This window comes from Pelodiscus sinensis, chromosome 19, assembly GCF_052426305.1.
Source record: "Pelodiscus sinensis isolate ZL-2025 chromosome 19, ASM5242630v1, whole genome shotgun sequence".
In the NCBI taxonomy this organism is placed as follows: domain Eukaryota; kingdom Metazoa; phylum Chordata; order Testudines; family Trionychidae; genus Pelodiscus; species Pelodiscus sinensis.
Window position 1 is genome coordinate 8,346,287 of NC_143070.1, and position 14,083 is coordinate 8,360,369.

Sequence of the window (14,083 nt, forward strand, 5' to 3'; positions counted from 1 at the left end):
GAAGGAGTCAGAACAGCAGAGGAGGGTGAGGAGTTGGGGGACAGCAGGCACCAGGGGAGATGATGGAGCAAGGAGAGGAGACATGGCAGCAGTGAGAAAAGATAAAGGTTTAAAAATATTTATTATTAACGTGGTATGCTGCCCACGGCCAGTTTGTTTGCACCCCACGCTGCAGTTTGGGTTTATATGGGGATCAAGACGTGGCCGGCGAGTGGGAGCCAAAACAAAAAAGTAGTCAGTGAAATGATCTTCTGTTGATATATGTTTTAGTAGTTACATTTTTGGACTGTCATTGCTCATGAAAAGTGCTGTCACATGGGTAGAAATCGGGTAACTATTGCATTTTATTAATATCAGCAAAACTGACTTAAATGGGGCCTGTGTGTTGTGTAGTCTTGCCTTTGCATCTTTGTATCTTGAATCTTTGTATTCATGCCTGTCCGTGTGAGAGAAGCTATTTGTATATATTTGCTTGCATATGCAACCACACTTAAGTTGAGGCCCTCAGCATGTTCTGTAAGTAACAGTGTGGCTCCTGGGGCTTCCAAAGTTGAGTTACCCTAGCTCATCCCTGACAGGTATCCGTCTAACCTGGTCTTAAATATTTGCAATTTAAGCCCATTGCTTCTCATCCTAACCTCAGAGGCCAAGCAGAACCATTTTCCTTTCTCCTTCTTATGATACTCTTTTAGGGTATGTCTACACAGCCACCCTAGTTCGAACTATGGTGACTAATGTAGTCATTCGAACTTGCAAATGAAGCCCGGGATTTAAATATCTCAGGCTTTATTTGCATGTTCCCGGGCGCCGCCATTTTTAAATGCCCATGGCTACATACAGCACAGGCTAAGTAGTTCGAATTAAAACTCTTAATTCGAACTACCATTACTCCTCTTGAAATGAAGAGTAACGGTAGTTCGAATTAAGAGTTTTAATTCAAACTACCTAGCCTGTGCCGCGTGTAGTCACCATAGTTCGAACTAGGGTGGCAGTGTAGACATACCCTGAGATACTTGAAAGCTGCTCTCATGTTCCTTTTTGGTCTTCTCTTTTCCAAGGTAAACAAGGCCAATTCCTTCAGCCTTGCCTCATAACTCATGTTCTCTAGACCTTTCCTCATTTGTGTTGATCTTCTCTGGACTTTCTCCAGTTTCCTGAAATGTGGAACCCAGAACTGGACATGATTGGGGGGTTAGTCCCAGTCACTAACCCCCCCCCCCCACCTCTACCATGACCCCCCCCGGTCACTAAACCCCCCCCACCTCAGCCACTAATCCCTCCACATCAGACATTAACCTCCCTAGTCACTAACACCCCCCGACTTCAGCCATTGACACCCCTGATCACTGACTCCCCTCCTACTCAGCCATTGATCCTTCTGGACACTAAACCCCCACATCAGACATTAACCTCACTCCATCAGCCAATAAATGCCCCGGACACTACCCCCGCACCACATCCTCAGCCATTAACCCTCCTCCCTGCAACATCCCTCCACACATAATCCTCAGCCACTAACCACTGCTAACTGCCCACCTCAGCTATTAGTAGCTCCCCCACTGGGTCATTCCCTAGCCACTCACCCCCCATCTCAACCACTAACCTTCCTGGCCTGTAACCCTCTCCCCAACCTCAGCCATTATTCCCCCGGCCACTAACTTTCCCTCCCACCTCAGCTACTAACTCCCCAGCTCAGGCATTAACCCCCTAACCACTAACCCCACTGAGGCATTAACAGCCCCAGTCTGGGAGCATTCTGCCCCCCTCCGGCCTCCTCACTATGTTACTCCTTCCCCCCCACAGATCGATCATCTTATGCATGTGTAAGATCTGTGAGAGCCGTCCCACGAATCTGCAGTTAGTGTCGGTGGCGCCAGCTTCTGGGTAGTGTCTCAATGCTGCCACACTCACCTCCAAAGAGAGGACTTCCCAAAGCCGGCCCTTGCTGCAGACTCCCAAGGCATCCACAGGTCCAGTCTCCTTTCAAAGGGCCCACTTCCCAGGGCTCATTGATCTTAGATATGGCAGAGAAGGACGAGGGGCAGCACCGTCCAGGGCCGCCCTCCCTTCTCTGCTAGGGATGTCAGACAGAGTCATTGAATAATCGCAGCACCGTATCAAGCCATAGCAATTCCACGATTATTCGATAGTCCCTGGGATGGGGCCGGCAGCCAGTGCACTCCTGCTCCAGTTCCAGGGAGCCCCCGGCCACCCCGCACTGATAATGAATCAGCAACGCGGGGCAGTGCAGCCCCTCTCCACAGGGGTCTGAGCTACCTGAAGACAGAGGCTGCACCGGCATTCCGCACAGCAGCCTCTGTGCACAGAGAGCTTGGGACAGTCCCGGACAGAGGCTGCTCTGCAGCAGCCTCCTCTGCAGTGTGGGGGTGAGGGCAGGCAGCTTTAAAGAGCGGGTGCTCATGGGGAACCAGCTCTTAAGCCAGCTGCCCCGGAGCCCCGGCTCCTTCCTGTCCCTGTCCCTGCTCTTGCCTCTGGGAGGCAGCAAGGGGGAAAAGGCACCTCTGCGGAGGTGGCATGAGTAGAGAACCCACTTTAAAGGTGGCTCCCCCTACATACCAGCTCCTGTCTGCCCCCTGCCACACACTGCTACCTATGATAAGCAGCAGTGGAGGAGGTGGGTGCGAAGTGACTCCATGGGAGCCGATACACATGGGGAGCTGTCTTAAAAGCCGCTTCACACGGGTACCAGCTCCCACCTGCCCCCATCGCCCTCTGGGTTGCTGCATCTCTGTCAGCAGCAGCATAGGGGTAGGGGGCCAAGCAGCTCTGTGGCATCTGGTGTTCATAGGGAGACAACCTAAAAGCTGGCTCCCCACAGACACCAGCTCCCCCCTACTGCCTCTTACTACCTCAGAAACTGAGGCAGCCAGGGGGAGGGGTCCGTGGAGTCAAGATGATTAACCACTAAGCCCAGGTATATTAATCATGTAGCCGACGACACATGTTGACATCCCTAGTTTGTGCTGCTGCTGGCACTGGTGATGCCCTGTGATGGACTGGGCCATGTCTGGGCACAGCTGAGGGCGTCTGCTCAAGGTGAATTGCTCAAATTCGGGGCTCCTTACAGCCCCCAGACTGGTGACCTCTCCAAACAGGCCACAAAGCAGTCACACAGAGCGCTTCAGCAGCCTGCCTGAAGCCTCCCGAGCAAAACCCCTCCGGCACCCCATCTGTGCCCCAGATGGCCCCAGGCCTCATACACTGATAGAGGTTCTTAGAACCCAATCCCGCCTTCCCCAAACAAGCTCTGTCTGGTTCCAAGAAACCAGCCATAGATCCCTGGTCAATTTACCCTCTGGACCTTACCCACAAATCTCGCTGGGCCAATCCTTTAGCAACTAACTTCTAAAGGTTTATTATTACAATAAAGAAAAGCATGAGAGTGAGGGTATGTCTACACTACCCCCCTAGTTCGAACTAGCGGGGGTAATGTAGTCATACGGAGTTGCAAATGAAGCCCAGGATTTGAATTTCCCAAGCTTCATTTGCATAAAGCCAGCAGGCGCCATTTTTAAATGCCGGCTAGTTCGGACCCCGTGCCGCGTGGCTACACGCGGCACGGACTAGCTAGTTCGGATTAGGCTTCCTGATCCAAACTAGCTGTACGCCTCATACAGCTAGTTCCACGAGGCGTACAGCTAGTTCGGATTAGGAAGCCTAATCCGAACTAGCTAGTCCGTGCCGCGTGTATCCGCGCGGCACGGGGTCCGAACTAGCCGGCATTTAAAAATGGCGCCGGCCGGTTTTATGCAAATGAAGCCCGGGAAATTCAAATTCCGGGCTTCATTTGCAACTCCGTATGACTACATTACCCCCCTTAGTTCGAACTAGGGGGTAGTGTAGACATACCCTAAGGTTGTTAAAGGATAGTACATTACATGCATCGAATCTCCCAGTTCTCGATGCAGGCTCTAGCAGAGATGTTACAGCTGCTGGCTTAAAAATCCTTGTTGGGCATCCTAGATCAGGATGGGTCCACAGTTCTTTCCGGCTCATCAATCCCTGCATTGCTGCTTCTGGGATGAAGTGCTGAGCTGATTACCAAGATGGAGTCTACCACATGGCCTCTTTATACATCCTTCCTGGTCTCTTCTTGGCTGCAGCAGGTCACCTGGCCAGCAGCCTATCTCTGTGTTCCCTGCTGGCAGCCCTCAGGTGTCAGCCCTCATTCTTTAGGTGTGTTCTTGGCCCATTGAGTGCCATTGGCCCACAGGGCCTCGCTAATCAGCATGTCCATAGGCCAGGCTCTGCCCAATGCTCAACAACATGCAGAGAAATATTCAGTATTCACACAGATTACAGATTCCTAACTACACACACAGACATTATACAACCACATGACTGGTGTATATAGGATTAGCAGACAGTGAGCTTCTATTCAACACCCCACATGGCCCCCTTTTATACCATTTTTGGAGCCAACACCCCCACCCATGGGTGCAGCAGTGATCTGACTGCTTCCCTCAAATTCAGTAACGTGACATGCCCTCTGAAGTAGCCCTTGGCCAGTGGCACCCACTCTCTGGTCACCCCATGTGGGAGGCAGGGCTGACACCCGCCACAGTGCAGAAGGAAGTGCTGCATCCCACCCCCTCTTGCACTTCCTGCTGCACCGCTGATGGGGCAGCACTGATGGCCGAGCTTGGTAGCCAGAGAGTCATGGCTGCTCCTGGGGTGCCCAGCTCGGAGGACAGGGCCACCGCCAGCAGTGGTGCAGAAGTAGGAGTGACAGAACACGGAGCCACCCTGCTTCTGTGCTGCTGTGGGCAGGGACGCCGTCATTTTAGCTGAGCCCCTGGCCAGCAGCCACTGCTCCCCGGCCACCCAGCTTAGAAGGCAGCCCCACACCCAGCAGCAGTGCAGAAGGGGAAGAGGCAAGACCTTATCATACCCCCTTCCCTCTGTGCTGCGGCTAGTGCTGGCGCTGACTTCTGAGCTGGGTGACCTGCCAGGGGCCGCTGCTCTGCAGCCACCCAGATGGAAAGGCAGCCCCCCCGCCAGCAGCAGTGCAAAAGGAAGGGTGGCAACACCGTACCAGGCCTCCCTTCCGCCTGTGCTGCTGCTGTCAGTGGGGCTGCCCCCAAACCGGATGGCCAGACAGTAGCCGCTGCTCTCCAGCCACTCAGCTGGGAAAGCCAGGAGAAATCCGACAGTTTTTAATATTTCCAAACATCTGCCCAGAGGAAGCCCAAAGACGAGGTCATGGCTGGGAAAACCCAGGCGGCCAGTGACCCTGCTCGCGAGCCCCCTCCCCTGGCCCTGGGACCCCCTTGTGGGTGGGGAGCCCCAGCTGGAGAAAGGCTGCACTAGGGGATTCCCCAATGACCCTGAGGACCAACAGGGCCAGGAGTTTCTGGCAGACCCTTTCCCACAACTTCCAGGGAATACGCCGGAACTAGGGCCCCATCGCGTCCCCCTGCAACCTCGCCCATTTCACAGCCAGACCGTGTCCACGCTGCTCCCTGGCACACTCCCGGGGGCTTCCGTGGGAAATTTCCCGGCTCTCTGCCCGGGCGGGTCCTGGCCCAAACTAGGATTGTGTGCAATGGGGGTGGGGGCGTCCCAAGAGTGCCAATTTCACTTCCCAGCAGCCTGCGGGTCAGGGCTAGAGCTGTTCCACCCTCACTTCTCCCTGCCCCTCAGGGTGGCTCTGATCTGCCCCCTCCGAGAGTGCCCGTGTTGGGGCAGGACAACTTTTGTCCCATCCCAGTGGGGTCTGGTGAGCAGCTGGTGTCCCAAGCCCCTCACCACATGGGGAGTTCAGACTCCCCTCCCCCAACCGTTGTACGTTGCCTGGCTGTGAAATGGGTTCCCAGGGACCTTTACCCCCCACAGAGCAGGGGTGGGGAACCTTTGCTGGGTCTGGACTACTGACCCACAGAGAAATCCATGGGAGGCTGCACACAAGTGAGAAACAGCCCCCCTCCCCTCCCCAGCGTGGGCCCCCAGTGCAGGGGGGAGCCCCGACCTTCAGGGGCCGGATCCCCGCAAGCCGGGGCTGCATCCAGCCCCCGTGCCTGAGGTTCCCCACCCCTGACATAGGGATCTGCACTGGATGAGAGACTCCCTGGGAACAGCCTGGCCAGGCCACGAGTGCGCAGGGCAGGGCTGTAAGGTGCTGTGGTTGCTGTGGCTTCTCCACCTGATGCCCTGGCTGAAGGGCACCAACAGCTCAAGCTCGGGTCTGGGGGAAGCAGCGCTTAGCAGAGGCCCCTTTGGTCTGTACCAGGCTCCAGCAGGTCCCTGAGGTGCAGCCCCCATCTGGCCTCTCTGCCCTGGCCGGCTGGTTTCCTCCTCGGCTGCCCAGGTCTTGTGTGTGATCTCGCCTGGTCCTGGCTGCTGGGCGGGTTCTTCAGTCTTCCGTCCCTGGGCTGGAATCGTCATGGTCAGGCCGCTAGGTCCAGCTCACACCTGGTTCCGAGGGGACGGCAGCTTCTCCCGCCACAAAGCCTGTGGGCTCCCAGCTTCCCTCTGGCAGAGCTTGCCTTAGGGCAAGGGGGCCTAGTGGGTGGAGTCTGTAACTGGCCCCTTTTCTCAGGTCAGTTTGGCCCAATGGCCAGTGTCAGTACCTTGCCCCTTTTCTCAGGGCAGTTTGGCCCAATGGCCAGTGTCAGTACATTGCCCCTTTTCTAAGGGCAGTATGGCCCAATGGCCAGTGTCAGTACATTGCCCCTTTTCTAAGGGCAGTGTGGCCCAATGGCCAGTGTCAGTACATTGCCCCATAGTCAGCATGGATTCACAAAGGGCAAGTCATGCTTGACCAATCTGATTAGCTTCTATGATGAGGTTACTGGTTCAGTGGACATGGGAAAGTCAGTGGATGTTATATACCTTGACTTTAGCAAGGCTTTTGATACCGTCTCCCACAATATTCTTGCCAGCAAGTTAAGGGACTGTGGATTGGATAAATGGACAGTAAGATGGATAGAAAGCTGGCTAGAAGGCCGGGCCCAGCGGGTAGTGATCAACGGTTCGATGTCAGGTGGTCGGTTTCTAGTGGAGTGCCCCAAGGTTCGGTTCTAGGGCCGGTTTTGTTCAATATCTTTATTAATGACCTGGATGAGGGGATGGATTGCACCCTCAGCAAGTTTGCAGATGACACTGAGCTGGGGGGAGAGGTAGATACGCTTAAGGGCAGAGATAGGGTCCAGAGTGACTTAGACAAATTGGAGGATTGGGCCACTAGAAATCGCATGAGATTCAACAAAGACAAGTGTAGAGTCCTGCACTTGGGACGGAAGAATCCCAAGCATAGTTACAGGCTGGGGACCAACCAGTTAGGTAGTAGTTCTGCAGAAAAGGACCTGGGGGTTACAGTGGATGAGAAGCTGGATATGAGCCAACAGTGTGCCCTTGTAGCCAAGAAGGCTAATGGCATATTAGGATGCATTAAGAGGAGCATTGCCAGCAGATCCAGAGATGTCATTATTCCCCTTTATTCGGCTTTGGTGAGGCCACATCTGGAGTATTGTGTCCAGTTCTGGTCCCCCCACTAAAAAAAGGATGCGGACGCATTGGAGAGGGTCCAGCAGAGGGCAACCAAAATGATTAGGGGGCTGGAGCATATGACCTACGAGGAGCGTCTGAGAGACTTGGGTCTGTTTAGTCTGCAGAAGCGAAGAGTGAGGGGGGATTTGATAGCAGCCTTCAACTTCCTGAAGGGAGGTTCCAAAGAGGATGGAGAAAGGCTGTTCTCAGTAGTGACAGATGGCAGAACAAGGAGCAATGGTCTCAAGTTGTGCTGCGAGAGGTCCAGATTGGATATTAGGAAAAACTATTTTACTAGGAGGGTAGTGAAGCATTGGAATGGGTTACCTACGGAAGTAGTGGAGTCTCCATCCTTAGAGGTATTTAAGTCTCGGCTTGACAAAGCCCTGGCCGGGTTGATTTAGATGGGATTGGTCCTGCCTAGAGCGGGACTTGATGACCTTCTAGGGTCTCTTCCAGTTCTATGATTCTATGATAAGGGGATGGTTGGATGAAATAACATGATCTTGGTAACTAATTGACCATTCATTATCAGTTGGAAATAGGTCAATGGAGGGATGATAGGAGTTGCTATAGGAAAATTTCTGGGTGTCTGGCTGGTGAGTCTTGCCCACATGCTCAGGGTTTAGCTGATCACCATATTTGGGGTCGGGAAGGAATTTTCCTCCAGGGTAGATTGGCAGAGGCCCTGGAGGTTTTTTGCCTTCCTCTGTAGCATTGGGCACAGATCACAGCTGGAGGACTCTCTGCATGTTGGGGCCTTCAAAGTATTTGAAGGCTTCAATATCTGAGGGTATGTCTACACTACCCCCCTAGTTCGAACTAGGGGGGTAGTGTAGACATACCCTGAGATATAGGTGAGAGGATTATTCTAAGAGGGGTGGGTTAGATTCTGTGGCCTGCACTGTGCAGGGGGTCAGACTAGATGATCATAATGGTCCCTTCTGACCTTAAAGTCTATGAGTCTATGAGTCTATGAGAAGTGGTGTGTGAGAAAGGGTATCCTCTCCCAGTTTGAAGCCAAACAAAACTGTGCTTACACTGAGCATGACTAAACCCAATAAAACCTCATCTGGCAAAGCACAGAAAGCAGTTACCTGGCATACTATTCTCCAGAGCTCGCCTGAGCGCAACCAGTTCTCTGCGATTTCACACTCCACCCTAGTGGAGCACACTGTGATAGTCTGCCCCCTCAGGCAACGATACAGCAGCGCTCTCTTTCCCGCCCCACAAGGGCACCTCGCTGAACACAGAAACGCTGCCGCAAAGCAATCTCACTGCACTCTACTCCCTGTTTGTGCACGAAGCCCAGCTCCTCAACAGGGAAACAGCAAGGCTACATCTAGACTGGCATGATTTTGTGCAAATGGTTTTAACGGAAGTTTTTCCATTAAAAGCATTTGCGCAAAAGCGCATCTAGATTGGCACGGATGCTTTTGCACAAAAGCGCTTTTGAGCAAAAGCATCCATGTCCAATCTAGACATGGTTTTGTGCAAAAAAGCTCCGATTGCCATTTTAGCCATCAGGGCTTTTTTGCGCAAAACAATTCTGGGTTGTCTACACTGGTTCTCTTGCACAAAAGCATTTGCACAAGAGGGCTTTTGCTCGAGCGGGAGCGTCATTGTATTTGCGCAAGAAGCAATGATTTTGTACATTACAAAGTCAGTGCTCTTGCGCAAATTCAAGTGGCCAGTGTAGACAGCTGGCAAGTTTTTGAGCAAAAGCAACTGCTTTTGCGCAAAAACTTGCCAGTCTAGACGCAGCCCAAGCGGTGCCTAGCAGCAGTGGCTTCTTTAGGTACTTGCACTGCTCTGGAAAGTAACATAACTACTGCTCTGTAAATGGCTCTCTTAAAACTCACCAATCTCATGTCCCCTTTCTTCCTTTATCCCCACGTAACTCCCACTGAGGCCAGGCTCTGCCTTCCCTTTCTTTTCCAGTAAGACAACCAGGCTGCTGTGGATTCAACTACTCTCCGCAAGAGCGGATTTGGGAAGGGGGAGAAGAGTGTCACTCCTCCCCCCAGGGTCACAACAAACCACAGGTGGGACTCGGTGCTTTCAACCCCAACTCTCAATACCAGGGGCCGCAGATTCAGGGCGAAGGGTGCATGTGATGGCTTTGGAGGAAACAAAAGAGCGCTTCCCCCAGGCTTGAACAAGTATAACCCCTCCCCCCTCCTTCTAAACAAACACTGTTAGCAAAGGTAAGAGGGGAGGGAGGGAAGCGTTCAATGAGAGTGTCAGAATCCGAGGAACATTTCTACACCTCTAAGGGCAGGGGTAGGCAGTAATTTTTGCCCAGTGAAGGAGCCCCCGGCCATCCAGTTGGGGCAGAGCCCAAATAGGAAGGAGTGGGGCTACCCCACCCCCAGACCATGATAGGAGGCCATTTGCCCCCCTCCTTCCCATTAGGCCCCCATGTCCTGGAAGAGGCATGGCATGCTCCCCCCACCCCCAGGCCAATCAGGACTGGGAGGGAGGGGCAGGGGAGCACAGGAAGCCTCCTCCCCCCTGCCAGGAGCTCAGGGCACTCGGAGTCAGCAGCTCCCCCGCCCCAGGCCCTGACTGGCGGTGGGGGGAGGGGACAAGCACGTGAAGCCTCCTACGCCTGCGAGCAGCGACCTGCTCCTGCACCTGGCAGGGCGGGAGGAGGCTTCGCGCGCTCCAAGGCCCCGCCTGGGCTGGGGGCGGGGGAGCAGCAGGGTCTCCGTGGGCCGGAGCTACCTGGCCCCTTTGTCCTCCCATCCACGCACGTGTAGACCCACTCGCAGGCACCGGGCCGCGCGTGGAAAGAGGATGGGACCGTCCCCACCCCAGCTGGCCACGTGCACCTCGCAGCATGGGGGACACACCGAACATAGCACCTAGCGGGGGGGGGGGGGATTTACAGCCCCACGTGCCGAGGCGGCCGCAGGAGGAATCTGACCCCAAACCCCCTGCCCGGCAGCTTGTATCCCAGCAGCGCCGGGCACCGCCCGCCCCCAACGCGCCCGGGGTGTGTGTGTGTGGGGGGGGGGTCCTGGCCAGGCTCTGCCTCCCCACCCCTTCCTGGCCACGAGCCCCCAACCAGCGCGGGCCCCGCGGCACAAACTTTCGCCCAACTCCGGCCCCCGGGGAAGACGCGTCGCTCACCGCAGCCCAGGAGCAGCCCAAGCCCCAGCAGCCGCCCCGCGCTGGGCAGAGCCGGGAGCCGCCGCCAGCCCAGGGAGGAGGCGCCGCCCGCGGAAAGTCCCCCGCGGGTGGGAGGAGAAGCCGCTGGGAGAGCGGCCGCCGTGATCCCCGCCATGCTCCGGACTCTCAGCCCGCCCCGACCGGCCACCGCCCCCCCGGGGCTGCTCGGGGCGTCCGGCCCCTCCCCGCTCACCACTGGAGGAGGGCTGGGGGGAGATCAGGGCGGCACCCTCGCCCCCGGGCTAGAACTGGCTCTCCTGTCTTGTCCTGCTTCTCCCCGCAGCCCCTCTGCCGCTCTGCCCTGCTCTCTGGCCTCCTCCTTCCCCTGCTTCCTCCGGGTCCCCCCCTCTAGCCTCCTACTTGCCCCCCTTTGCTGTTCTTTGCAGCTTATTCTGTGGCTTCGACGGCCCCTCACCTTAGTGGGTAGGAGGGCGACCGCACACTGACAAAGCCCTCCCTCCCCACACATACACTTATACACACACACTCAGGAGGACTCTTGGGCCAGCTGAGTAACAACCCTGTTTCCCCTGAGAGAGGAAGGGGATTCCTTAGCAGAGGTGCGGACAGACACACCTGTACATCCAGAAACATGGCAGGAAAGCAAATGTGTAAGTGCACAGCCCTTCAAATTGGGGCGAAAGGAGGTCTAAGTTGGATATTAGAAAATCTATTTCCTAGGAGGGTGATGAAACACTGGGCTGGGTTCCCGAGGGAGGTGGCAGAATCTCCATCCCTAGAGGTTTTTAAGTCTGGGCTTGACAAAGGCCTGGCTGGGTCAATTAACTTGGGATTGGTCCTGCTTGGGGTAGGGGACTGGACTTGATGACCTCCTGAGGTCTCTTCCAGCTCTATGATTCTTCCAGGGATCAGCTGTGTGACAATGGGGCTTCCTCATTCCCAAGTCCTGTCATTCCCTGAGGTGGCTCCAAGTAATCCACCTGAGGTCAGCATCAGCATAATCATGCAACAAGTGCCCATTGCTGCTAAGAAATGTGCTTTCTAGAGATGAAGATAATTCATTCTCCTTCTCCATTCTGTAGTTGGCATCTCTGCTGAGCATACCAGCCAGGGTACAAATTTGTACTTGCTGTAAGTGTGATTTTGTGATGCACCTGCTCTCCACAGAGTGGTCTGAACCTAAACTGGTTTCACAGAGTCCATCAAAGGCATCAAATGATACCAAGTTTCATTCATTGCTGTTCTGGGGAAACAGATTAGAACTGGCATCAGTGAAAGGCATTGTATCATGTTTCCAATCCCCTTAGCCATCCAGATTGCTTAACAAATAAATGTTTTTGCGGAGATGCCTGTGGCTTAAAGATGAAGTAATGATATTTCTAAAGTACAATATATAAAGAATTCTTATGTTCCTCATATGGATGCTATAGCTGCTTTTAAATTTTAGTCATGTTATTCGCTTTCATGAGCCTGATCCTGCTAGGTAGCCTTTAGTTCTGTTAACTTCAGTAGACTTTAAAGGGCTTATTGCCTCTTATATTTTATGACACTTTGAGAAAAAGTACTCACAATAGAGAATTATCTATTATTTACAAATGAGGTACAGAATAGTTGATGAATGAACTTAATGATTGATGATTCAAGCATTAGAGGAACCAGTGTACAACTTTTCTGTATGCATTTATTATACCATGTAAGTAAAAGTTCACAAAGCTAAATCAAGTTTATATTGCAGAAACAAACAGATTATTAAGGTCCCTTCTTCAGATGTCTAGATGGTGTCAAAATAATATGAAGTATTAATTATTAGTTTAATGAAAGTATCATACATCTTGTCAAGAAGTTTTTATTTGGCTAGTTATTTTTTACTACAGAATCATAGAATCATAGAGCTGGAAGAGACCTCAGGAGGTCAAGTCCAGCCCTCTGCCTAAGGCAGGACCAATCCCAACTAAATCAACCCAGCCAGGGCTTGATCAAGCCAAGACTTAAAAACTTCTAGGGTTCGGGGTTCCACCACCTCCCTAGGTAACCCATTCCAGTATCTCACCATCTTCCTAGTGAATTGGTTTTTCCTAATATCCAACCTAGACCTCCCCCACTGTAACATTATCTGTAAGTTAATCACCAATTTTCTCTTTCCCAATTGTTGAATGTTATATATTATTGGAGCATCAGATATACACTTTACTAGATCTGTTACACCTACAATTCATCAACATGCTTGCTGTGTTGCACATCAAAGGCATTGATGAATTGTAGGTATAAGAGATACAGTACACGTATCCATACATATATTTGCCTCAAAAACTTTAGAAACAGGCACAGATAGATAAAAAACACAGTCATTGTCTTAAGTTTGCAAGTAATGCACAAAGAACTCTGGGATTCATTTTGGCAATGCACAGGGATCATAGGAACTGTAACCACTTGCAGAAAAATTCCCTGCATAGAAGTCAGTTCAGGCCACAATGCAACCCTCTGCAATTCCTCATAGCACTCAGATAGAATCCATGTTAGGACATGAGGCAAGAAGAAGGGTACTAGAGGTAGAAACCAGAGTATCTGCAGCACTAAGCGCAACTGAGATTCTTGGCAATGGCACAGCTCATAGGTTATCTGACTAAAACTGTCGTAAATTAGAGCAGATCCCACCAACCCAAAATCCAGACAGTGCAAAAGAGGTAGTGCTAAGGCTGCATCTTCTGTGCCTTGGTATTGTCCCATTGATCTGAATGTGACTTCTGCATACAGGTCAGATTCAGATAAAAATATGTGCATTTATAACACACACCTTCCCCTTCCCCACCTCTAATATCATTAACTCACTGGCATTCACCTTCCTTCTCCCCCCCCTACATCCCCCTTCTGTTCTGTAATGTGATTTGTCCTTTTCATGTGTGTTCATTTTTTTAAAATTGTATCCTTTGGTATATATGGTTGTGACTATTTTCTTCCATTATTTGATCTGAGGAAGTGGGTCTGGCCCACGAAAGCTCATCATCTAATAAACCATCTTGTTAGTCTTTAAAGTACTACATAGTCCTGTATCTTGAAAGTTCAGTTTCTTTGAGGTCTGCATTTGTTTTCACCTGTTTCTCATGGATTGCCATTAAAACACTGCATGGAAAATACAACAAGGTTATCATACACATATAGGCACCTATGCAGTTGAGAATTGTGAGGAAAATATTTATTTCATTTAATTGTCTAGTGTAGGTTAGCTATAGGCTTTCTACATAGTGTACAATACAGTGTAACCTTAGTCAATGGTGAAAATGACCTATCATGTTTCTCTAAAATGTACTCATGGGTTAAGTTCACACCCACTCTAGGAAACTGTGTTCATCCAATCTTCAACTAAATTGAATGCTCACTAATTAACAGGCATCCCTAATTTGTAACTGAAAAATAAAACAAAGATCAGGCAAAGAGTCAC